Source organism: Notamacropus eugenii, chromosome 7 (genome assembly GCF_028372415.1).
Source record: "Notamacropus eugenii isolate mMacEug1 chromosome 7, mMacEug1.pri_v2, whole genome shotgun sequence".
Classification (NCBI taxonomy): Eukaryota; Metazoa; Chordata; class Mammalia; order Diprotodontia; family Macropodidae; genus Notamacropus; species Notamacropus eugenii.
Window position 1 is genome coordinate 169,190,647 of NC_092878.1, and position 23,859 is coordinate 169,214,505.

The 23,859-nt window shown below is 44.1% G+C and overlaps 1 long non-coding RNA gene across 3 annotated transcripts in view; it reads left to right on the forward strand.

Moving 5' to 3' along the window:
- Positions 1-23,859, forward strand: part of LOC140515051 (uncharacterized) — a 92,061-nt gene that overhangs the window by 24,231 nt on the left and 43,971 nt on the right. The window contains exon 3 of one of the 3 annotated variants that reach the window (XR_011970825.1): positions 4,899-5,018. The exons of the other annotated variants lie outside the window; for them this stretch is intronic. This is a non-coding gene — a long non-coding RNA (uncharacterized lncRNA). Of the gene's footprint in view, positions 1-4,898; positions 5,019-23,859 lie in introns of those variants that run through there. 3 annotated transcript variants of the gene reach the window in all.

The window sequence follows — 23,859 nt, forward strand, 5'->3', positions numbered from 1 at the left end:
CCAAGACAAACATCCCATCAAGGGAGACCCATTAGAGGTTGTGCAGTGGAAGGAGCTGATCCTGGAGTCAGAATCTGAGCACCCAGAGTTCTTAGATCACATGCTTGAGGTTATAGAGATTGGAAGCATTAGATGGGAGATTCCCTCTGCAGTATTCGGACTCTAAAGCTGGTGGTTGCTCCCTCTGCAATCTCTGTAAACATCTCAGAAATCATAAACCCTGAGGATATGACGAAGGCACAGAGCCCTATGGAGCCCTACACCTTTGGCTTCTAGATTGAAACAACTTATACCAAATGCTGTGCTTGAACTGGGGATGGAAACAATGGGGAAGGGGAATGAGGCTGTTGAGTTCAGGTTAATGGTCCTTCCTGATGTCAAGCCTCAGAGTTCCACGTCTGGCTGAAACACACCTTCCCATTTTCTCGCTTGAAGGTTCAGTCCAGGGAATGTCATTAATTTAAGGTGGTAGTGATGAAGTATCTATGGGGCCTGGGACGTCATCTATCCAGAGGTTCACAGCCTGTGAGTTGAGGACGCTCAAAGGGAGGGAAGGGGTGGGGTCTCAGCATCATTGCCTGGGGGTTATGCATCAATCTTGGCCTTCACCCTTGATTGGGTGATGAGATAACGATGATAATGATAATAGTATTTACACAGTGGCTTTTGTGTGCCAGGCACAGTGCTCACCATTTTGCCACCACTATCTTATTGGAGTCTGACTGTAGAATTCCTAAGCAGAACCAGCTTCAGTTGACTGAATAGATCAAGTATCTCACAGAAATGGGCACTGCTGCTTCTTCAGATGAGTGGAGATGTTTTTTGTGACAAACAAGTAGAAATGTGTCTAAAATTGTTCCCAAGGTCAGAGGAACTTTTTGTTTTCAGGTTTTTATTTCTTAATGTTCTGATACTAAGGGTATAGCTGTTACACTGTGATGATCCTTGAATCTTTCCACTTCCACATGGAGACTTTGTGTCCTAAGAGTTTGGGAACCACTGATCTGGTTGGACCCCCTCCTTTTATGAAGAAGGAAATTGAGTCTCAGAGAGGGCAAGAGCTTGCCCAGCATTCCACGGGGAGCTCACCTCAGAGCCAGGGGTCAAATCAGTGTTCTTGGCACACCATACTCATAGTCACTGGTCTAGAGCTAGAAGGAATCTGGAGGTCAATGGGTCCAGCCCTGCCATTTTTAAAGAGGCTATGGAGTTCCATAAAACTTGTCCAAGGTCACGAAGGTGGTGAGCACCAGAGATAAGATTTGAGTGTAGGTCTTGTTTGTCCCAAGACAAAGACTAGAAGGGATTCTTGTTTTTGGCTAACGCGGATGAACAGCCAGTTTTCTTACATCTTGCTGTTTTCCAAGAAATTAAAAACAAAAACATTACAGTTGGTTGAGAGTTCTGGTCATTGGGTTGGTTTTTTTTTTGTCTGGGCCCATAAAGGAAACTGGCTAAAGCTGTTCATGTGAAGTAGCCCTCCTCTGTCATTTACATTCTTACTGAGTTGCTTACTGAGTTAGAGGACTTGTCCAGGACTCAGAACCCAGTTCTCTCCTACTTCAGGGTCATCCCTCCAGCCCTATGCCCTGTGGCCAGCGGCCTACTTTCTTCACTCATACCGTTCAAGATGACACCTGATGATTTAATTAAAGAGAACAATCTTATGTAGACCAGATCTGAGCAGCATAGCAGAAACTAAGCTTTCTGAGGGCAGGAGCTGCTTGCTGATTGACTCACAGACAGCTCTAAGTTTGTTTTCTTGCCACATGAATGCAATTCTGCCTCTGCCCTGTCCTATTTGGCACAGTCTCATCCAGAGACTTTGCATATTCTGCCTTCTAATCTCCAGGTCATTCAATTTCTCTCTTCTATACAGACACAGCTCAGCCTCACCTTTCACATGAAACCTTTCCTTGCCACCCCAGCTTCTAGTGTTTGCTCCCCAGAAGCTTGCTTTGAATTGCTTTTTATGGATTTGTAATTCTCTTTGAAATTATTCTGAGCATACTCTTCTATGTCACATGCATATGTCTATGTTAATCTGATATATATACATATATGTATACACACATACATATATACGTACATACACACATTGTCTAAAGAAGGTAAGTTTCTTATGAGCAGACATCATCTTACTTTTGTATTTACATCATCAGAACTGAACACATGCCTGGCACTTGATGAGGGCTTAACAAATCATCCATTCATTGGACGACACACCCGCTTTAACCAATCACCACTTCAAGGATCTTTGACCTGGCCCAGTGCTGGTCCTTGGTCAAGTATGGAGATTCCTCTATGCCAAGGTCATGAGAAGCTCTTCTGAACTGCTCTGGGCTGGTCTTTGATCCACAAATACATGACCTGTAGTCAGACCCATATTGATTGGAAAGCTTTCTTTCCTGGTTGGATTGACTAGATTCTGTGCTCCATTGGCCTAGACTTTGAGTCACCTGCTCTGCCTAGTAAGCCTGAATAAGAACTTATTTCAACTTATTGTGGTACCAAGGCAAGAAAACATGACCTCCACATTGTCCCAACTGACTTAGATCTTAGGGTCATCGGTATAGAACTGGAAGAGAGCTTAGAGGTCAGGGGGTGCAAGACCCTCAATTTACAGAGGAGGAAACTGGGGTCCAGGGAAGGGAAGCAATTTGCTTGTGGATATCCAGCTAATGCCCAGAGGCAGGATCTTGACCATTAAGGTAATGCCGATGCAGGTCATTTGTATCTATCAACATAAAATTACCAGAGACTCTTTGGACCATCGTGCACCAGGACTCCTGGCTTCATCACTTCTAAACCTCTCCTGAGGGATGTCCTTGGCCCCTAATATTTGTCAATGCCAATACTTTGTCATGCCCATGGGCATGGACTGGGGCCTGAAGTGGAAGAAGTACCATGGACTTTATTTCTTTGATGCCAGGGTTCTGATCCCAGTTCTGCTTCTGACTGCCTGGGCAACCTTGGACAAGTCCGTTAACTTCTCTGGGCCTCAGTTTCCTCATTTGTCAAGTGAAGTGGGCATTTTTTAGGATTCTTTCAACTCTCAACCCTAGGATGTTATGATTCCATATGTGCCCATAGCAGATCTGCTATGATTTTTGAGCATCCCACAGTCTCCCTCCACCATGGCATGGTTCTATAAACCTAGTCAAAACAACAGAGGACAAAACGGGCTTTGTAGAGAGTGGTGCAAGGTTTGAAGAGTGGTGCAAGGAAGAGCTCTGGTGTGTGTCAATGTGGTATTACGTCAGGCTGGAATGATAAAAACTCAGGCTGGTAAGTAACCCCAGGAGGGAGCCCCATACAGCCATGACCTTGGTCTCTAATGAGTGCCTTCCTGAGGGATCTGGAGAGACCTGTGGATGCCTTGGATGCAGATGCCCAAGAGCCAGGGCTGAGGTGGAGGGGCCTTTCACATGGCCAGAGGCCGAACTCCCTAATGAAATGCAGAGAGAAAGGGGGCGGCATGGACCGCAATCAAAGAGCAGTCCCCCATCTTGAGAGGGTTTTTTACAGGCTGAGATTAAGAGGCTTCAAGCAACTGGCACTTGGGCATCCTCTTAATGACCTGCTAATCTGCCTCCAGCTTTTAGACAGGTTACTTGCCATTTCCCAGAATCTCTTAAAGTTGAGACATCAGTGACTGCAGACTGGAAATCAGATGTGACTCCCTGGGAGCTGGGCGTGCCCTTCAGGGTCCTGTGTTGTGCTTCAGGGGATGGAATGCTTTTAGGCCGCTCTAAAGGTTAAAGTCCTTAAGCCCCTCGGTCACTTCAATCACCTCCTGACTGGGAGCAGACCAGAGGTGGGCAGATTCTGACGCTGAGGGCTGAGCTGAGGGCTCCCAGGCTTGGTCCACCTGGCTTCTTTGAGCCTTGGCTGCTCACCTCCTCTCAGAGCCAAAGCCATGAGAAAGCAGCTTGGCCACAGTCAAGTGGAATCCATGAGTGCTGATGAACTCCTACTGAAGGAGAGGCAGTGGCTACAGCACTGGGGAGACAGGAAAAACCAAAGCAGTCACTCTATGGATCGTTCACAGTTGGGGTGGGGCAATGTAAGAGTGGGGATGAAGGAGCTGTGAGGCAAAGTGCTGTAGGAAAAGTTGAGGGGGGAGACAGGCAGTCTTCAAGGAAGAGCTGGTCCCTGGGACAACCCTCAAAGGAGGAAAGGATTCTGAGTACTGAAGGATGAGCAGGAAAGGATGGTGTTCTAGGCATGGGGCACAGCCTGGGTAAATGTGCAAAGACAGGAGAGGGTAGGAGGAGGGCAGGCAGCAATTAGCAGTCCATTCTGGCTGCAGCATAGAGTGCTCGAAGGGCAGTGAAAGAATATGTTCAAGTATCCCCTTGAATGGAATGTCTGTGAAGATTCCTGGAGATGACAAAAGCTTCTCTCTTTGAGTCTTTGATTGCATCTTTGTGGCCTAGTGGCATGGGCTGTTAACCCTGCACTGGTATTTTGAATGTTTTAGGATGATGAGGCAGGCTCTCCAGGACTGACACATACAGGAATATATATGATATGTATATGAGAAATATAATGAAGAAGTTCAGATAAAGCGCTATAGAGAAAATTTGAATAGAGAGATCACCTTCAAATGGGGTGGGGGTGGGGGTACCCAGGAAGGGAGGTGTCACCTGAAGGAGTCCTGGGAAAAAGGAATTTTCCCAGTAGAGAGGGTGTTCCAGGTTTGGAAGATGACCTGAGCAAATGTGTAGAGGAGGGCGAGGACAGTCTGTTTGGGAAAAGGTTAGCCATCCAATTTGGCTGAAATGGAAGGCAGAATATAGGCAAAGACCCAGTTCTGTCCCCCTTAGCCTTTCTGGCTGCCTTTCCACCCTGCAGAACCTTGTGCTCTAGTGCTTGATCTCCTGACTGTCTTACAGGATCACTATTTCAGAAATGCTCCAGCCATCCTTCAGTTCACTCTCACCTCTGGTGGCCATCTCCTCCATAGTCTTGCCTCTTTCCTCTCCAAACAGGTAGGCTACTACTCCATACCTCATAACCACTGAAAATCTGGAACTATGAACCAGAATGAAATCAACCTAGGCACTATCCCTGAATGGGTTGTGTCAATTTACTTCCTCAGACTCAAAGTGGGCTGCCATTCCCTTTTGTGGGTTGTTTCTTCCATTAGAAGGTAAGTTCCATGGCTACAGGGAATGGTTTTGTTCTTTTTATTTGTTCCCCTGGTACTTGGCACATAGTAAACAGTTAATAAATGTTTTTTCATTCATTTATTCAAATGTAGGCTGAGTCTGATCATACAGGAGTTTACCTTTTATCCTAGTGGTAAACAGGAGCCAGGGGAGGCTCTTGATGAGGAAAAGTGACATAACATAATGATAGCAAATATTTGCAGAGAGCTTTCAGGCTGGCAAAATACTTTACATTTATCACCCCATTTAATTCTCACAGCGTAGGAGGGAAGTGCTGCATTATTATTTCCATTTTACAGTTGAAGAAACTGAGAAAGGCAGAAGTGAAATGACTTGCCAAGGGTTATACAGCTAAGTGGCTGGGCTGGGGACTGAACTCGTGCTTTCCTGACTCTAAGAGCATCATTCTATCCCCTGGACCACCTTGCTGCGTGACCACCTCTACATGTGTGTAAGTGTCTAGATGCATTTGTATGTTTTCCCACATGGTGGGAGGAAGGTGGTGCCTTTAGTGACGGAAGAGCAGCTGGAAGGGGGAAGGTCTCAACCAATATTTTGTATGTGCCCAGTTAAAAGTGTCAAAGAGACATCTAGGCAGAGATCTAGATTGTTTTTAAATTTTTTGTCAGTAAAAAGACAGGGTTTGGCCTAGCTGGACTCCCAGAGTCTGTGGTTTTAACTTCATCCATCCTGCCTAGCTGTGTTTTGGACATTAAACCAACCAAATCTAATCTCTTCTCCATGTGACAGCCCCGCATGTGCTTGTAGGCTGCTTGGATGGTCCCTTTCTTTCCCAAATGTCCTTAACTGATCCTTCAGTGAACTGTGGTTCCCCATCAACTTGTCATCTGGGTTTCATTGGCTTTCTTTGTATCCCCAGCACTCAGCACAGAGCTGGCACACAGTAGGTGCTTAATAAATGTTTGTAGACCAACTGACTGACTGACTCCAATGAGCATGGTCCCACTTGTTAACATCCTTCCTGAAATCTGGTGCTCAGAGCTGTCATGCTGTAGATGGCATGCGAAAAGGATAGAATTGAGAATGACCATGGCCTCCACTGATCTCGATGTTTGTCACAGAGCTTGGTGAACAGTATGTGCTTCATAAATGCTTAATATCCGTCCACTGGACCCAGATGGCTCAGGAGGAGAAAGTGAGACTGGTGACCTTGTATAGCCCTCCCTCACTGAAAATAAAGTCCAGTGCAGGTCATGTCATCATTTCTCTGATGTCATTGAGGTCTCTTTGAAAATGAAGGACCAACGCAACAACAACAACAACCAACTCTTTATTTATATACTGTTCAGCCTAGAGGCCGAAGGGCTACCCGAGTCTTACCTTACCTGTCGCAGGTCTTCGGTGGCCAAACTGGATAAATGTATTGAGAGAAGAGACTTTCCAGAGTTGAGCAAGGGTTAGGCTTTATTCAGGGTCTTGGTTACATGTGCAGGGTGAATTCTTCCTCAGGAGAGAAGAATCCTCCTCCCAAGGAGGCAAGATTGTACAGCAAGAGAATGGGAGTGGGAGAGGGGAGGGACCCTCTGCCCTCTAAGGGCCCTTCAGAGCAAAGAGCACCTTCAGGCTTTCCTGACCCTACTTAAGCTCTCCCGCCGCATAGTTTTCACATGAATACCGGGCGTGCTCTCAGCCCTTAGCTTAGTCAACAACAGGTGTGCTCAGACCCCGGGCCAATCTCAAGGGTGGGATGCTTACCTGCCCGAGACTGTCCACGTGAAACTGAGCTTACACCCCCAACATCTCCCCTTTTTTGTTTTGCGCAGAGAGCTCGTGGTCCTAGAGCAAATAGCGGCTGGAGGCTAAGTGGGTTAGGGAGGCCTTTAACATATGGGTACTGCACAACAAGAACTTCATTTACACAGAAATCTGCAGCTAGCACAACAACTGACAAAGAGAGGCATCCAACAAAACAAGGATGAAACTAAATGGCTGAATTACACATATTACAACAAGAGGAAGTGCAATCACTAATTCCAAAGCATATTCTAAGAGAGGTAGCGCAGTGCTGGCGCCTTACACTCCACCACCCCCTCAGTCATGCAGAATGGACCTCACGGCCAAACCTGTGAAATTCAGGCGATAGTTGGTCACCCCCGTGTGTCCTGGGTTCGTGATGCCAAAGTCCTCCTTCAGCCGCTGAAAGGAGATGCCTTGATGGAGCGGGTGGCAATGTATCAGTTAGGAGTGCCCAGTGTTATGTCAGCGTGGCAGTGGTTGGGATGAGTGCTGCTTCCTCTCTGGGCAGCAAGGTCAAAGCTGTCAGCAGCAGACTCAAGTGGTGCATGGTCCTTCTCCGGGGTCTCTGGGCTCGTCGCTTCCAGCGTCTCCATCGTCTCCGACACCGGTTTCCACCTGCGGATACTTCTGATGGGAATCCACGAGTCCCCTTTTCCTGTGGAGACACAAACGTACCCTGGACCCCATATTAGTATCTTATACAGACCTTGCCATTTCCCTGAGGCCATATCCTTTACCATGGCCCATGTGTCCTTATTTCCAGCCTGGGTATTACCTTCCTTCTGGGGTTGTCGTGGAATAGTCACAAAATGTCTCATAGCTGGAGTAGTATGTGAATTTTTTGAGATATGCAAAAAATTGTGTGTATGTACAGCTGTATCGAGCTCTGATTGTGTTAGGCGACCTCTTCCCCTTTCTTGTTTAGCGAGGATCGCCTTTATGGTGAAGTTGATAAGGATGCATACTGGCTGTTTACTTTGGTATTGCTGCCTAGGGCTCTCTAATGCTTGATTAACATACCATTAGCAGATGGTGGGGCTGTAACTCATGCCTTGGGGCAGTACCTTCCACTGGTAATCTACTTTGTTTTATTGGGGTGGAAAAAAAAATCCTGAATTTTCTGAATTTTTTTTTCTTTATAACGAACACAGGAGCATTCCAGGGTGACTGTGATGGTTCTATATGCCCCTTTTCTAATTGCTCCTTAACCAGTATTTGTAGTGCCTGGAGTTTTTCTGGAGTCAGGGGCCATTGCTCCACCCAAATCGGGGTGTCTGACTTCCAATTCAAGGGTGGGGACTCCAGTGCAACTGCAATGGCCCTTACTAAAAATTTGATAGCCTCATCCCCAGGTGGCTCATGATGTCTCTGCCCCAGATGTTAAAACTAAGTCCTGGAATCACCAACGGCCATAGGGTCCCTTGGCGATCCTCTGCCTCCCACTTTACTGGGTGCATTGTATTTTGGCACCCTCCTACTCCCCACACTGGTCTCTGGTTTTCCAGTCATTAGGAGTCAGAATGAACTGACCACTGAGAGTCTCAAGCATGGCTATAACAAAGGGTGAATTGGGGCCGTGCTTGGTACAAGCCTCTTTGAGAGTCGCTACTCTCTTCCACTCTATGGGTATGTGGCTCCTCCGAACCCCACCGGGGACACTGGGGTCCGCTGTTTCTACCACAAGGAATGTCCCTACATCTTCTCCATTCTCTATGGCCTTTCGTATTCCCTTTTCCAAACTGGACTGTGGCCCTGGACTGTCTGACCAATGGAGCGTCCTATAAGGAGGTGCAGAGGGAAGGCACGGTATATGCTCTCCTGCCTCGCCTTTCCCATCTGCTAGATGGAGCTCCGAACCTATTTTTTCTCTACACTCCTTAACTTTCTGCTTGCCAGGGCTCTCCCCTCCCCTCTCTCTGCTCCCACTCTCATTCAAGAGAATGGGAGGGGGAGAGGGGAGGGACCCTCTGCCCTTTAAGGGCCCTTCAGAGCAAAGGGTGCCTTCAGGATTTCCTGACCCTACTTAAGCTCTCCCACAGAATAGTTTGCACGTGAATACCAGCCGTGCTCTCAGCCCTTAGCTTAGTCAACAACAGGTGTGCTCAGACCCCGGGCCAGTCTCAAGGGTGGGATGCTTACCTGCCTGAGACTGTCCACGTGAAGCTGAGCTTACACCCCCAACATATACTTGTCACTATTTGTGATTTACTTGCTTTGACACTGGCATATCAAGGTTTCACTGACTTTGGGAGCAGTCAATTCTAATATATTTCCTTTCAACTAACACCTCAGGTCTTCCTTTTCATTCGTTCATCCATCCATCCATCCATCCATCCATCCATTTACTCATTCATTCATTCATCCATTTATTCATCCATCTATTCATCCATCAATTCTTTCATTCATTCATCCATAGGCTTTCAGAGCAGAGAGGGATCACAGAGGCATCTAGCTTAACACACACCCAAATAAGCATGCCCTCTATGACACCTGTGAGTGGTCATACAACTTTTCCTTGAAGACTTCTAGTGAAAAGAAGTCAGCCACCTCCCGAGGCAGCCCACTTGCTATTGCTCAGTCACATGTAACTGTGACCTCCTTGGGAATTTTATGTCTCAAGTGGTCTGCCATGTCCTTCTCCAGCTCATGAAGAGTTGGACATGATTGAAACATGAACAAGTCCAGTAATACTTGCCTGTAAGGCATGCCCTTTGAATCACATTCAGCAGTTTGTTCAGTATCTTTGGATGTAGTTTGTCTGAGTTTAGTGACTCTGCTCTTCAGGGCAGTCAGGGATTATTTCAGCTTCTCTCTACTTGTCTTGGGCACCAATTCTCTACCCACCACACCATCCATACATGGAACCATCAATTACAACAAATGGAAAAGTTTTGAATGCTGTGGATAAGTTCACTTACCTTGGTAGTATACTTTCTAGGGATGTACACAATGACAATGAGGTTGATGCACGCGTTGCCAGAGCTAACTCAGCATTTGGGAGGCTCCAAAGAAAGATTTGGGAGAGAAGAGGTAGTAGACTGACTACCAAATTGAAGGTCTACAGAGCCGTTGTGTTGACCTCATTGTTATATGCTTGTGAAACATGGACAGTCTACCAGCACCATGCCAGGAAACTGAAATGCTTCCATTTGAACTGTCTTAGGAAGATTCTGAGGATCACCTGTTAGGATAAGGTACCAGATGCTGAAGTCCTTGCTAGAGCTGAACTGCCAAGTATTCAAACAATGCTTCAGAGAGTGCAACTCTGAGGGGCTGGCCACGTTGTTCTAACGCAAAATGTATGCTTGCCAAAAAGACTATTTTATGGAGAACTCACGTAGGGCAGGTGATCACATGGTGGTCAGAAGAAGTGATACAAGGACACTCTCAAGGTCTCTCTGAAGAACTTTAGATTTGATTGTGGGACATGAGAGACACTGGCACAGGACCGCTCAGCATGGCATGCCCACATAAAAAAAGGTGCTGTGCTCTTTGAGCAAAGCAGAATTGAGACAGAATAAAGTAAATGTAGGATGTGCAAATTTGGAATATCCACCTCAAATATTCACACGAACTATCTGTGCCTAAGCTGTGGTAGAGCATTCCGAGCTCGTGTTGGTCTGGTCAGTCACGGTTGGACACAGTGGAACTTCACTTTACAATGGTGATGTCACTTTGGTCCTCTTCGAAGACAAAGGACAGCAACCATCTTTATTATGCTCTTCCAGTGAAGGATTGTTCACAAGAGAATGGAGCCTCTCTTCTTTCTCTTTGTTGTCAGTTATCACCACCCCTCCCACCTGGAGCATCTGTGCTGCTCATCCTTTGGCCTCCTCTTTCCCCAATGTAGATAATCAATCTCTTTTGGGGGCCTTCAGCATTTCTTGTTAACCCTTAATCCTTCCGAGTTTATCTTCCTGAAACTCTCCTGTTTGTATCCATCCAGCTGTTTATTTTTCATATTTAAATGTTTTCCTTGTTTTCTCTTCTCCCTTAGTTTGGTCAGCATCCTCCATTTTCTTCCATTGTCTGCATATATATTTTAAAACTCTCTCTTGGTTGTTGAGTGCCCTGTGGATCTACATAGGTACCTTCCCCTTTTCCTTCTCATTGGAATTGCTAAATACTTTCAATCTCCCTGCTTTTAAAGCAGCCAGTTCTTGAGTCAGCATTTTTGGGTTGGCAAGCATCTTTAGTTCTTGGTTCACCATAGCATGCTCTGGGTGTCATTATGACATGAGCTTTCCAGTGTACCCGGGGATCCACTTTCATGAGCAAGAGCTCCTTGTGTCCTCCCGATGACTAACTCCTCTCTCTTGGACACCTGTGGCAATAGGATAATCCTAGCTTAGGCAAGGATCTCTCAGCTGACTGAGGGGGTGTTCTTACATGTTCGTGTCAAACAAGGAATCCTGTCTACATGAGAATAAAGTCTGGGCCCTGGACCTTTGCCTAGACCTCAAGAACGAAAGAAAATCCCCCTTAATCTCTTTTTTTAATTCTAATTTTATTTCTGAGCTTTAAATTCCACTCTAAACCTCTCCCTGGAGTCCTTAATCTTCACTAAGGAATCTATGCGATTCTTGACTACTGCACTCTGAGAGGTTAAACCTTTACTGGAGGCTTGGGGTGAGGGAGAAGAGCTGTTGAAGGGCCAGAACTTTCAGCCTAGAGGAGAGGAGGGACTCCTGGTCAGTCCTATAACCATAAAGGTCACACCTGAGTGCTCTCCAAGGACTCAGAAAGTAAGCTTGGAGGAGGCAGGGCCTCTGACTCCCCAAAGTGTTCTCAAGTTAATGATATATATCAACTGAACAAGGTAACTGGACTTCAACAATGGAGTCATCTCCAATCTTCAGGATGTGACCACTCCCTCCCATGATACAGACTGCAGCCTAGCCATCCTTTCTCAGCCTGCAGGGATCTTTCTAGAGTACTGGCTCCAGAATGAAAAGACCGGGGTTCAAATCTCAGCTCTGGCAGGTATTACTTGGGTGAAGCTGCTTGGGTCTTAATGAAATGAAGAGGTTAGAGTCTCAGAGTTCCCTTCCAGGTTCAGCCCCTCCTTTTGTGGTCATATTCTGGATGCCTTCCCAGTACACCTTTGGCATGGGGAGACCTTCTGTTGTGAGCTACATTTGACTAGAGGGTCTGTGAGCCAAATGACCTCCAGAGTCCTTTGTGTCAGCAACTTCTGTATGAACTTAATGTGTGCCTATGACCCTCCTTGTTGGACAAGCAAAGCTCTACCAGACCCTGGACTTTGGTGGAATCAACGGTGGGTCCTGCCTGCTTGTGTCATAGAATTTTAGACTCTATATCTCAAGCTAGAAGGGGCCATTTCCGAGGTTGAGTACAGCCCCCTGATTGCACAGCAGAGGAAACTGAGACCCATTGAGGTGAAGTGATCATCTGGGCTCTAGAGAGCAAGCAGGAACCCCAGAGATCATCTGATGAAATCCCCTCCTTGGACAGAGGAGGGTCCAGAGAGGGTGAAGTGACTTTTCTTGAAATAAAGCCCCTGCCCCACTCCAGTTTGGCAGAACCTACTGGGGCTTGTGCCTGGCCACTATAGTCCTTGAGAGCCCTGGGTCATGGCTTGAAAGGCTTAGAGTATGGGTTGAAGGGGGGTAGGGGAAGATGGCATACCTCCTGTCTTAGGACTAGCCTCATTAACATCAGCTGGGGCATGGAATGCTTCAGTCAAAACAACTCTGCAAGGCTCTTACTAAGTAAGAAAGAAGCTGGCATCCTCATGGGTGGAGGAAATCCCCACCCTGACGCAGACACAGATGCCCCACTCCTGAAGAGGGCACGAATCTCTTTGAGAGTGGGGGAAGAAAAGAAGGGCAGGCGCCCCCAACTCTGATGGCTCATTTGCTGTGGGAGTAAGAAGGGTTGCTTTTTTGGAGATAGGAGGGAAATCAGAATAAAACCCAAATTAAGGGTTTGTTTCAAAGTTACAGCCTTACAAACAGTAACCCAGGAACTTGTCAGTGACTACGACACTCCATTCATCTCTGTGGGCATGTGTGTATAGTATGTGAATACATGGATCTATGTGCTATGGAATGATTACATGTGTGCATATGTCAGTATACATGTACTTGTGTGAGGGTCTAGGTGTCAGCATATGAGTGCTTGATCCAGACCTGTCCCACTTGGTAGGGTCTCTGAGTCACAACTCAGCTATTTACCTAGGTCTAAACTTCTCGGCACTATGGTACCCCCAGCTGCTTCTGAGCTCTCACTTTACTGAAGTGAGAAGCTCGTGATGAGGAATGTGGCATGGTGGGAAAGTCCCTGGATTTGAAGTCAGAAGTTGAATTTGAGCTCCAGCTCTGTGGCCCATGTGACCTCCAGCAAATTGATTCTCTTTTTTGCCTCAGTTTCCTTTATTGTGAAAAGGAGTTGAAGTGTTACTTCACATTCCATCGCCTATGTTCTTATTAGATGCAGCTGTTAGTGACCTGGTCAGGGTGGGGAGAGAAGGAGGGAGGGGTACAAGAGCTTGAAATGTTCTCAGGTAAGTGTTAGGGGAGCCCTGCAGGAAGAGGGTGCTGACCAGTGCAGGTATCTGGCAGCACTATGAAGGAGAGGTTGGCTCTATGAGTGTGGAGGCAAAAAACTTGTCAGGAACCGATGAGGGGTTGGACTCAGTGGAGAGACAGTGATGGGGAGGAGAAAAAGACTAGATAATACAAGGAGTGAGGGAGGGAAAGAGTTTCTCCTAAGGGTAAAGAGGTGGGGGATGAGGGAGGTGGCATCACTCACAGAAATGGTGACATCCAATGGAAAGTCTTGGCATTGGATGAATTGGGTGTGAGATATTTAGGGTGCATTCAGTCCTGTAGGCTGCAAGTTATGGAATCTGAAATCTAGGGATTTCAATAGTCATCTAATCCAATCCCCTCATTTTTACAGATGAAGAAACAGACCCAGGGAGGTGACATAACTTGACCATGATGACAAGTAGTAAGGGTCAGAAGTAGGTTTGAGCATTTGCCCTCTGACCTGGAGTCAGGGCTTTTTTCTCCCATATCAATGTGAGCCTACAACTCAGGGCTGGAGATCAGGAGTTGTCCATAATACCTCCATCCTGGACTGCTGTGATATGGATCCATCCTTCTGAAGGGGAACCAGAGCTGCCCACATGTCAATTATGGCAGCTGATCCAGAGGTTCCTTTTAGGGACTTGAGAGATTTAAAGTCCAAGTCCACATTTTCCAGATGGGCAAATTGAGGTTGGGAGTAGGGAAAGGATGTGCCTAAAGTCATATAGTCCAGTTTCAAGCTACATTCTCTTGTCTCTCAGGCTAGGGACCTTCCCTCCCATCCAAGCGACTGGGCTCTGCAGAATGTCTTGAAGATTTCTAAGTTAGAGCTGTAAACTCCCCATCCCCCTGTGGTCTATAAATTTGGAGTTGAGAAAAGGGGGAGGAGGAGGCCAGATGATCCATAAGGTCCTTCCCATCTCTAAACCTATCATCTCTGATGTGTGCGTATATCTACCTTTGGGGGAGGCAATGGTGGGGAGTGAGAAGAAGGAGGTTTCTAATGGTATTTGACGGCTAGTAAAACATGCAGAGGTTACAAGAACAGCTCATCTTTCTAAGGGCTTGAAGGCTTACAGATTGTTTCCCCCACAACAGCTCTGGGAGATTTAATTACTACAAGTGTCATCATCCCCATCTCACAAAGGAGGCACCTGAGTCAGGTCAGAGAAGCTTCATGACCAGTCTCTAGTCACACAGCTAGAAATAACCAGAGTCAAGATCCAAACCTAATGCAGAAGAGAACTCCCAACCTTGGGGAAACTTCCAAAGGACAACGGTTTCTCATGATCTTTTTTAGCTCTAGAAATCCCCCCCCTCTATATCTTGCTTTAATTCTGGAGCAGGGGAGGATGTATGAATCAGCCTGGCTTGATCTAGATGGACTGGGTGAGTTCCCAGGGTCCCAGCCTGATCCAGTAAAAGGGGATGTAAAAATATGTGAACTTTATGAATCACTTAGACACTCTGCGGCTCAGTTCCTCATCTGGAAAGGGAAGAGATTGGTCTTGATTCCTCTAATGTCTCTTCTAGCTCGAAGGCTCTGATGCTAGAGTAAAAGAACATAGCCCATAAATCAGAAAATACAATTTCAGAATCGACTGGAAGGCAAGAGTTGTAATAAAGAGGATAAAGGAAAGAAACATTTCTAAGAAAAAGATACAGTTAAAACATCAAAAAAACTAAACCTAATAAATTAAAAAGTTGAAAAGGAGGAAAGGAGATTTTTGAAAAAATTAGCATTTTTATTTATAGTTTTGAGTTTCAAACTCTATCTCCCTCGCCTCCCCCAACAGTGAGCAATCAGATACAGGTTACACATGTGCAATTTTGTAAACATTGGAAGGAAAGATTCAGACCAAGCACTTAACTGACAGGGAAAAGAGAGTAGGTAAAAGACAGGAAGAACTAGATAACTAACTAAATAAAAGAAAGGGAAAACAACAATTGTTTTCCCTAAACTAGGGAAGTGCATGTAGATGGGGATGAAGGAGGAAGAGACCTTCTGGGACTGGAGTAGCATCAATGGAGTTTGAGCAAAACTAGTCACAGGCATGAAGCAATGACTTAGAAGAGAAACAGGATTTTAAAACATCCAAAACCATTTTTAAAGCAATAATAAAGTATCAATCAATCAACAAACATCAACTGGTCACCTTCTACATACCAGACACTGTTCTAGAAGCTAGAGATCAAATATAATAAATGACACAGTCCCTAATCGCAAGGAGCTGACATCCGAATGCTAAAGGCAACCAATATGTATAGAAGTACACACAAAATAAATATGAAGAGAACCATTACAAATAAATTGTAAGTTAAATAAACCATAGTTAAATACAAAGCAATTAAATGTCAGATGGGAAGCAAAAGCCTCGAATCAATGGCTTTAAATGTTAATGGATAAAACAATCCAATAAAATGAAAGTGACAGAATAACCCCCCCCCCCATACATTGTATACAAGAAATGAATCTGAAAAGTCAAGACACATAAAGAGTCAAAATGAGAGGCTGAAGGACATCAGCTGAATCCAAAGCTGCAGGCGTTATAATCATACCATCAGACAAAGCAAAAGTAAAAATTCACATTATCAACAGAAGGACAATATTATCCTTTAAAAGAATCATAGAAGACGAACAAATGCCACCACTAAATACATCACTCCCCCTACACATATACATACGTCAAATGGGAGAGCATCTAAATTCCTTAAGGAAAAGCTTGCCAACATCATAGGATAGTTACACAACAATAGATAGGTCACTTTAATGTTCCTTTCTCAGAGATGGATAAATCTAAGAAAAACATACACAAGAGAGAAACTATGGGCTTGAGCAAATGTTGGAGAAACTAGGGCTGAAAGACTTATGTTATTTTCTGAGTGGGAACATTAAAAATACGAATATTATAAGAAATAAAGAAAGACTTCAGTAACTTCAGGATACTCAGTACTCATGATTAGGATGTGCCAATCATAATTAAAATAAAGATTCCTAAATTAATTGTTAAGGGTTAGGATTATACCAAACCACCAAAAGGAGACTGCAAAATTCATTGGGATGAACAAAGTATCTGGAATAACAAGAGAAACAATAAAAAGGGACAAAAACAGGTAGTTAAGTCAACAAACATTTATTAAATACCCACCACTATGGTAAGTTCTGGGGATAGTGAGGCAAAAACAATCTTTGCTCTCAGGAAGTTTACATCTACTGGAGATTCTAAGAGAAAATACCACTCACATTCCTCAAATTCTGAGATAGAGCAGTGATCATTAAAAGTATTTGGCACTGGTTAAAAATAGAAAAGCAAATGAATAGAACTGACTAAGAAAGAATCAGAATGAACTGGTCAATAATGCCATGTATAGGAAAGCTGCCAACAGAAATGCCTGGGAAAGAATGACCTTTCTGACACATTGCTGGGAAAACTAGAGAGCAGTCTGGGAAAATTAAATTGAGGCCAATGCTTTGCATCACATTACTATAAAATAAAAATGAATACATGATCTGCATATTAAAAGACAGAGCATAAAACAGATTAAGAGAATCAAATCATTGACCTTTCGTAGCTCTGATGATGGTGAATTCTTAACCAGACTGGGCAGATCTAGAGGCTGTCACAAAAGAGACTCCAACGAATATGTGATCTCATTGACTCAGGAGTTCCATTCAATGGCATTGATTGCCACTTAGCCACCCCTACCTTCTCATAATGGGTTTGTTCTCTCAAAAGTTCAATATGACATAGCATGCCACCCAATGTACTGGAGGCCGTTTTGGTCTTCTCTTGACATCGAGGACACACCACTGGCCACTCTGACCCTTCATGTGTTATCTTGCATTCTTATCACATCACCACTCCACCTTCTCTTCCTGTCTCATATTTCCTTGATGACATTCTTTGCTCCTGGTCTTCCAAGTTCCTCCTTAGGTACATATTGTTCCCTAATCACGCCATCATATACTTCTCTGTAGCCCTCTTGAGATGCTCATGGTTAGTTTTTTCAGAGGCAATGGCACTGGACCTACTGCCATTAAATAGCAACATTAGTAGAATGCTTGTATTGAAAAGATGAACCTTTGCTTTCATGGGATGTTTGGGGTCAATACAAGAGTTTTGCATTTTTCTTAAAGAAATACTCTCCACTTTGTTTCTTTTTTTAAAACTCTGAGTCCAGTGTACTGTCCAGCTTCCTCTTGCAGAAATGCATCCTGTTGGGCATAGAGTATCCATCCAAGTGCATGTTGAAGTCTAGATAATGGAAAATCTTCACCCACTTGGTCGTTCCTCAATGGATAGCGAGGCTGAACTCCTCTGAAATATTGTGATCTCTTCCAGGAGGATCTAGAGTATATTACTTTATTACTTTCAGTTGTTGTTTAGTCATGCCCAACTCTCTGTGACCCCATTTGTGCTTTCTCAGCAGAGGTACTGCAGTGGTTTGCAATTTTCTTCTCCAGCTCATTTTACAGATGAGGAAACTGAGACCAACAGGGTTAAGTGACTTGCCCAGGGTCACACAACTAGGATGTGTCTGAGGTCATATTTGAACTCAGGAAGATGAGCCTTCTTGACTCCAGGCCTGGTGTCCTGTGCACTGTGGCACCACTTAACCACCCAAAAGGTGTCAAAAGTCTGTTATTTCAGTCATGTTTGACTACCGTATCTTAGGGCTTGATATAAACAGAAGAATGTCATTTGCAAACTGGAGCATTTGGAAGACTTCACCATGCACACAGAATCCCCTTTTAACCTGAGCTCCATGAAGAATATCCTCCATCACAGTGATAAATCCTTTAAGGGGAGCAGACAACTCCCTGTTTTGTGCCTCCCCTGATTATTATCAGAGGGCTGTGGGACAGGGTTATTTCTGCTGTTTCACCTTCCAAGAAATCTTGGTTGATCCTGATAGGTTGATGAGAGGCACCTTTTTTCATAACCAACCAAAAATATGGACAATTGGATCTTTTATTTTCTGTCTTTCAGTTAACCTTGAGATCGTAAAGATGAGGTTCATCGTTGAATATATCTTGTTCTCTACTAAAGAGTGACCTCATTGGGGATGTCCTCAGTTCATGCGTATAGGGGACTCACGGAGATTTTGTAAAGATTGAGAGTAGGTATATAGATCAGTCATTATTGATAATAACCACAACCAGCACATCCTAGAATTTATTCTTTCCAAAGGACATCTTCAGATGATTTAAAACTCCAAAAATCCTTGATGCAGTAAGCCTGAACGAGTACAGCACAAAGCTCCACACCCCACCCCGGGACTGTGCTGGAGTCAGCTCAAACAGCCTCTTGAGAGATGGTTAAATTTTTGGGATGAACATTTATACCTCAGAAAAGGGCAAATGCTACAAGTCAGGGCTTGATTATGTGGACTTAGGAAAGTGGCTGAGAAAATGTTAAGTGATGCAGATTAATCTTAAAATGTATTGTGCATATACCACCACCCCCCCCAGCTGATTGTTAAGTATTTGCCAGCACACCTCTGACCCATATGAGTTCATGTGGAAATGAAGGAATCCTTGAAGCTGGTTGTGCTCTCTCCAGAAGGGCTTCATGGAACCAGTAAAAGCTTTGGAGTCTCTCAGTTCTCTAGAGCTCTAGAGTGGGAAACCCATGAATCAGAACTCAGGGCAACTTAGGTTACCTGCAGATTCAAGTCTGTGAGCCTCGTTTCTAACAGTATTTGCTACTATGTCTTGGTGGGTGGTGGGGTGGCGATAGGGGAACTCCACACAGACATTGGATTTTCCAGCTGGATTGTGCCGGGATTGTTGACTTTCTGAGAAATAAAACTGTCCTTGGAGATGAATGCATATCAGTTGGTAGGTGATGAAGTGGGAGTGGGTGGTGATTATCTTTCAATAGACTTTTGCTTTTAATGGGGGAGCTAAGCACAGCCCCAGGTCTTCTTTAGGGAAAGAGAGCCAAATGTCAGAGAGGGCGCAGATCTGCAGAGCTTGGGAGAAGGGTGGATGGTGAGACGAGATTTCCTTAACGATCAAGGGGAGGTAAAAAAAAAATTAAGTGAGCCACATAATATTCCTGTCTTCTGCTCTACCCCCTTTTACTGCTCAAGCATTCCCTCTGAGATCGTCTCCCATTTACCTTATATATCTCACATGTACCTAGTTGTCTGAATGCTCTCTATCCCATTGGATTGTGAAATCCTTGAGAAAGTGGGCTATGCTTTCACCTTTTTGTATCCCCAGCTCTTACCACAATGCCTGGCACATAGCAAGCCCCGATAACTGCTTCCTAACTGGCTTTATCGTTGTAGATAATCAACAATAATAGGAAACGAGAGGCTGCATTTTCACCCATGTTTAGTGTTCTACCCTTCTTTTCCTTTGCTTTTCTTGGTAAATATATTGCTTAGAGCCACAGAGCAGTTAGGCATCTTTAACAGTGACACCTTGGGACAGAAGTATGTGACCACTTCTATATGGCATGAAATTTTATTCCAGGCTGCAGCTGAACTATGGGATTGTCATTGTCACTGTCGTCATCATGGTCATCCTCCTCCTTCTCTTCCTCTTCCTCTTTCTCCTTCTCCTCTTCCTCCTCCTCACACATTTACAAATACTGCGAGGCAGCTTCATGAGGTCATGTGTAGAAGAGTAATCCAAGCTTGCTCATGTCAGAAGGAATTTATTCCTTTTGCAGAGTCATCTTGGACATGTCCTTTCTACTTCTAGTGCCCTCTGTCTCTAAGTATCTTGTTTATAAGCAGCTGGTATTTTAAAAATATATTATGTATTAAAAATTTTTAAGTCTATTCTGTATGGGACAGCTAGGTGGCACCATAGTGCACAGATCACTGAGTCTGGAGTCTTAATCTGGCCTCAGTTTCTAGCCGTGTGACTCTGGGCAAGTCACTTAACCATGTGTTAGAAACACTCTTGACACTAAAAAGGTATCAAGGAAAATTTATTACAGCAGAGTTCAGAGGAATTGAACGCTTTGGCCAAAGTGGGCCCCCACCCTCTTTTCAGGAGGAGGGAGCACTGAATACAGAAGTGAGATGAGCTATATACACTGTTAGTTCAAGACAGATCCTCCCACCAGGAGATGGATTGGTCTATTCTCCATTAAGGCACCATCTTCTCTACATGCCCGTTATGTAACCCCTTTAGTGTGATTCCCCCTCCCAAGCATGCTTTAACATAGGACCCATGATCAGAAAAAGGAGGGACAATTTTATGCGAGGAGTTTCTGCTTATATGCATGAAGTTCATTAAGCAAGTGTAGTGAAGAAAAACCTTCTCCAGATAACTCTAGGTCATTTTTCTTGGCTAGTTCCAACTAGCTGTAAATTTGGTTCTTTTATTAAAAACCATGTAATTTTCTGAAGGTTGCTGTCTCCTGATTGGTTGAGTCCACCTGCAGTCTGCTGACCTTCTTATTATCTAACTTATTCTCAATGAATTCATCAATTAACAATAACTTGCTGTGGAGATCTGTTTGCTTCAGTTTCCTCATCTGTAAAATGAGCTGGAAAAGGAAATGGCAAACCATTCCAGTATCTCTGCCAAGAAAAACCCCAAATGGGGTCACGAAGAGTCAGGCGTGACTGAAGTGACTGAACAACAACAACTCTCATTGATGTAACTCTTCCCTGATGGAATGTAAGCCCATTGAGACTCAAAATTATTTCATGTCTTGTGTGTATATCCCACAGCTTCTGGACCACAATAGGCACTTAATTAATACTTGTTGACTGATGAAAGTGACATTTCTGATTCAGACCAAAGCAGCTCTTGGTGCACGTGCTTTGTGGCTGAGGTTCTCCTTTGGAGATAAAGGAAATAAGTGCTCATGTCTTGGCATCTTTCTTGTTTCAATGATTTTGTGATCCATAGAATACAAATCCACTGAAAAAAACATGATAGAATTCAGAGAAGGTTTTCGCCATCTGTGGTTTCTCAACGCACATATGAATAAGAAAACCATCAACATTCTCCTAATGGACAGTGTTGTGGCCCCCTGGTTTCCATCTTTCATATTGTTTTATATCACTGTGGTGACACAGTAGTCATTCCTAGTACCAGACAGCTGTACTCTGGGATAGAATCCTCATAGCTGCCCCATTTCTTCATTAAACAGTAAGAACAATCTCCTGTAGGCTTTGGTGAATGAATGTCTTTGGTTGCCCTTCCCAAGGGAGTAGAAGAGGTCAGTTGACACTTTTTCCTTTGGCCATCTCTAGCACTCTTTGGAGGTGTGCAGGGGTGGGTGGGGGGAAGAGTTCAGTACAGCATTACTCATCTTTGGGGATTTCCTGCGTAATAACCTTTACAAGTACAATTTCAAACAAGAGTGAGAGAGGCAGGCATGCTCACAGACACCCACCCACACTGACTTGTTTTGCAACTAAGACCACAAACACTCTTTGAAGTTAGTTCATCAGACCTGTTAGAGGCTAAAGAAAAAAGACTCACCTTCTTTTAGGGAGCTCCGTGAGGCTTTCGCCTCACTGTAGCAGGCTGTCTGGTGCCATGCAGAGGCTGGGTGGTCAGTCAGAGGTGCTTGACTGGATGGAGAGGTTAGAAGAGGCTCAAGTCCACATCTAATACTGAACTGTATCATCTGGAACATATCATCTTGCCCTTCTGAGGCTCAGTTTCCTCCTCTATAAAATAAGAGTAGCTACTTTCTGGACCTCACAGGATTGTGGTAGGGAATGTGCTTTGTTTAGGGGAAAAAACTCACAAAAAACCAAAAGTCAAAGACACATGAATTGGCTTAAGTAATTAATTAATTGTCAGCTGACTAATGCAAACATACAATTAAAGAGCTTGTTCTTTATTCATGGCAAATGTAAAGTGCTTTGTAAACTTTAATGTGCTCTATATATGTCAGTCAACTTGTATTTAGAAAAGATCAGCTACTATTATCACCATTCTTAAAAATAACAAGCATAGACTCATAGGAATAGGACTCAAGTCATGTAGTCACTTCTTTCTTCTCTAATTGGCGTAATTCCCCCCTCACAAGTCTTGGAACTTTGACCGGGGATTGTGGGAGGAGAGTGCACCAATGGCAGCAATGTAAAGGAAAGATGCAGAATTTGGAATCAAAGAGCTTGGTACAAATCCCACATTCTCTACTCTTGACCTATGTGATCTTGAGTAACTTTCTTCTTGTCTTGCTCATGCATAAAATACCAGGTTGATCTGGGTCATCTCCAAAGGCCTCCCATGTCTAAATTTCTATGACTCTATGAAATGAAATTGAACACATATTATCAATCGGAAATTGTTTGGGGGGGCAAGATAAAGTGGGTGGAGGAACACTTTCAAATACTCTTTTCTATTTCATTACCCACCTCCTCCAAAAACAAAAATATACCTCCCATCAAGGCCTTTTGGTTTGTGGGAAAGTGTACGAAAGTTATGGATACATGAGCAAATTAAAACATTTTGGAACTTATTTTTAATTTTAAAAATTAATTAATTTGTTTTAGTTTTCAACAATCACTTGCATATGCTTTAAGTTTTTTTCCCCTCTTTCCCTCTCTCTCCCCAAGATGGAATGCAATCTTACATGGGTTCTGGACATATATTCTTACTAAACACATTTTCACATTAGTCACGTTGCGTAGATGAATTTGGACAAATGAGAGAAGCCATGAGAAAAACCAAAACAAAACAAAAGAGAAAATAGTCTGCTTCATTCTGCGTTCTGATTCCATAGTTCTTTCTCTGGATGTGGATGGCATTTGCCTCAAGAGTCCTTTGGAAATGTTTTAGGTCCTTGCATTACTGTGAAGAACTAAATCTATCAGAAGCAATTCTTCAACACTGTTACTGTTACTGTGTATAATGTTCTGGTTCTGCTCACTTCACTCAGCATCAGTTCATATAAGTCTTTCCAGGTTTTTCTGAAGTCCACCTGTGTGTTATTTCTTATAGCATAATAGTATTCCATTACATTCACATACCACAATTTGTTCAGTCATTCCCCAGTTGATGGACATTCTTTCAATTTCCAATTTTTTGGCACCACAAAAAAGAGCTGCTATAAATACTTTTGTACATGTGGGACCTTTTCAATTTTTATGATCTCTTTGGGATGCAGCCCTACGAGTGGTATTGCTGGGTCAAAGGGTATCCACATTTTTGTAGCCCTTTGGACAGAGTTCCAAATTGGTCTCCAGAATGGTTGGATCAGCTCACAGCTCCACCAGCAATGAATTAGTGTTCAAACTCTCCCATATCTTCTCCAACATTTATCATTTTCTTGTTTTTCATGTTAGCCAGTATGTTTTGGCACCTTTTGCCAACACTTGGTCTAGCTACCTTCTCAGGAAACCTGACAAGCCACCACTCATGGGGAGAAGTTCTTTTTCCATTA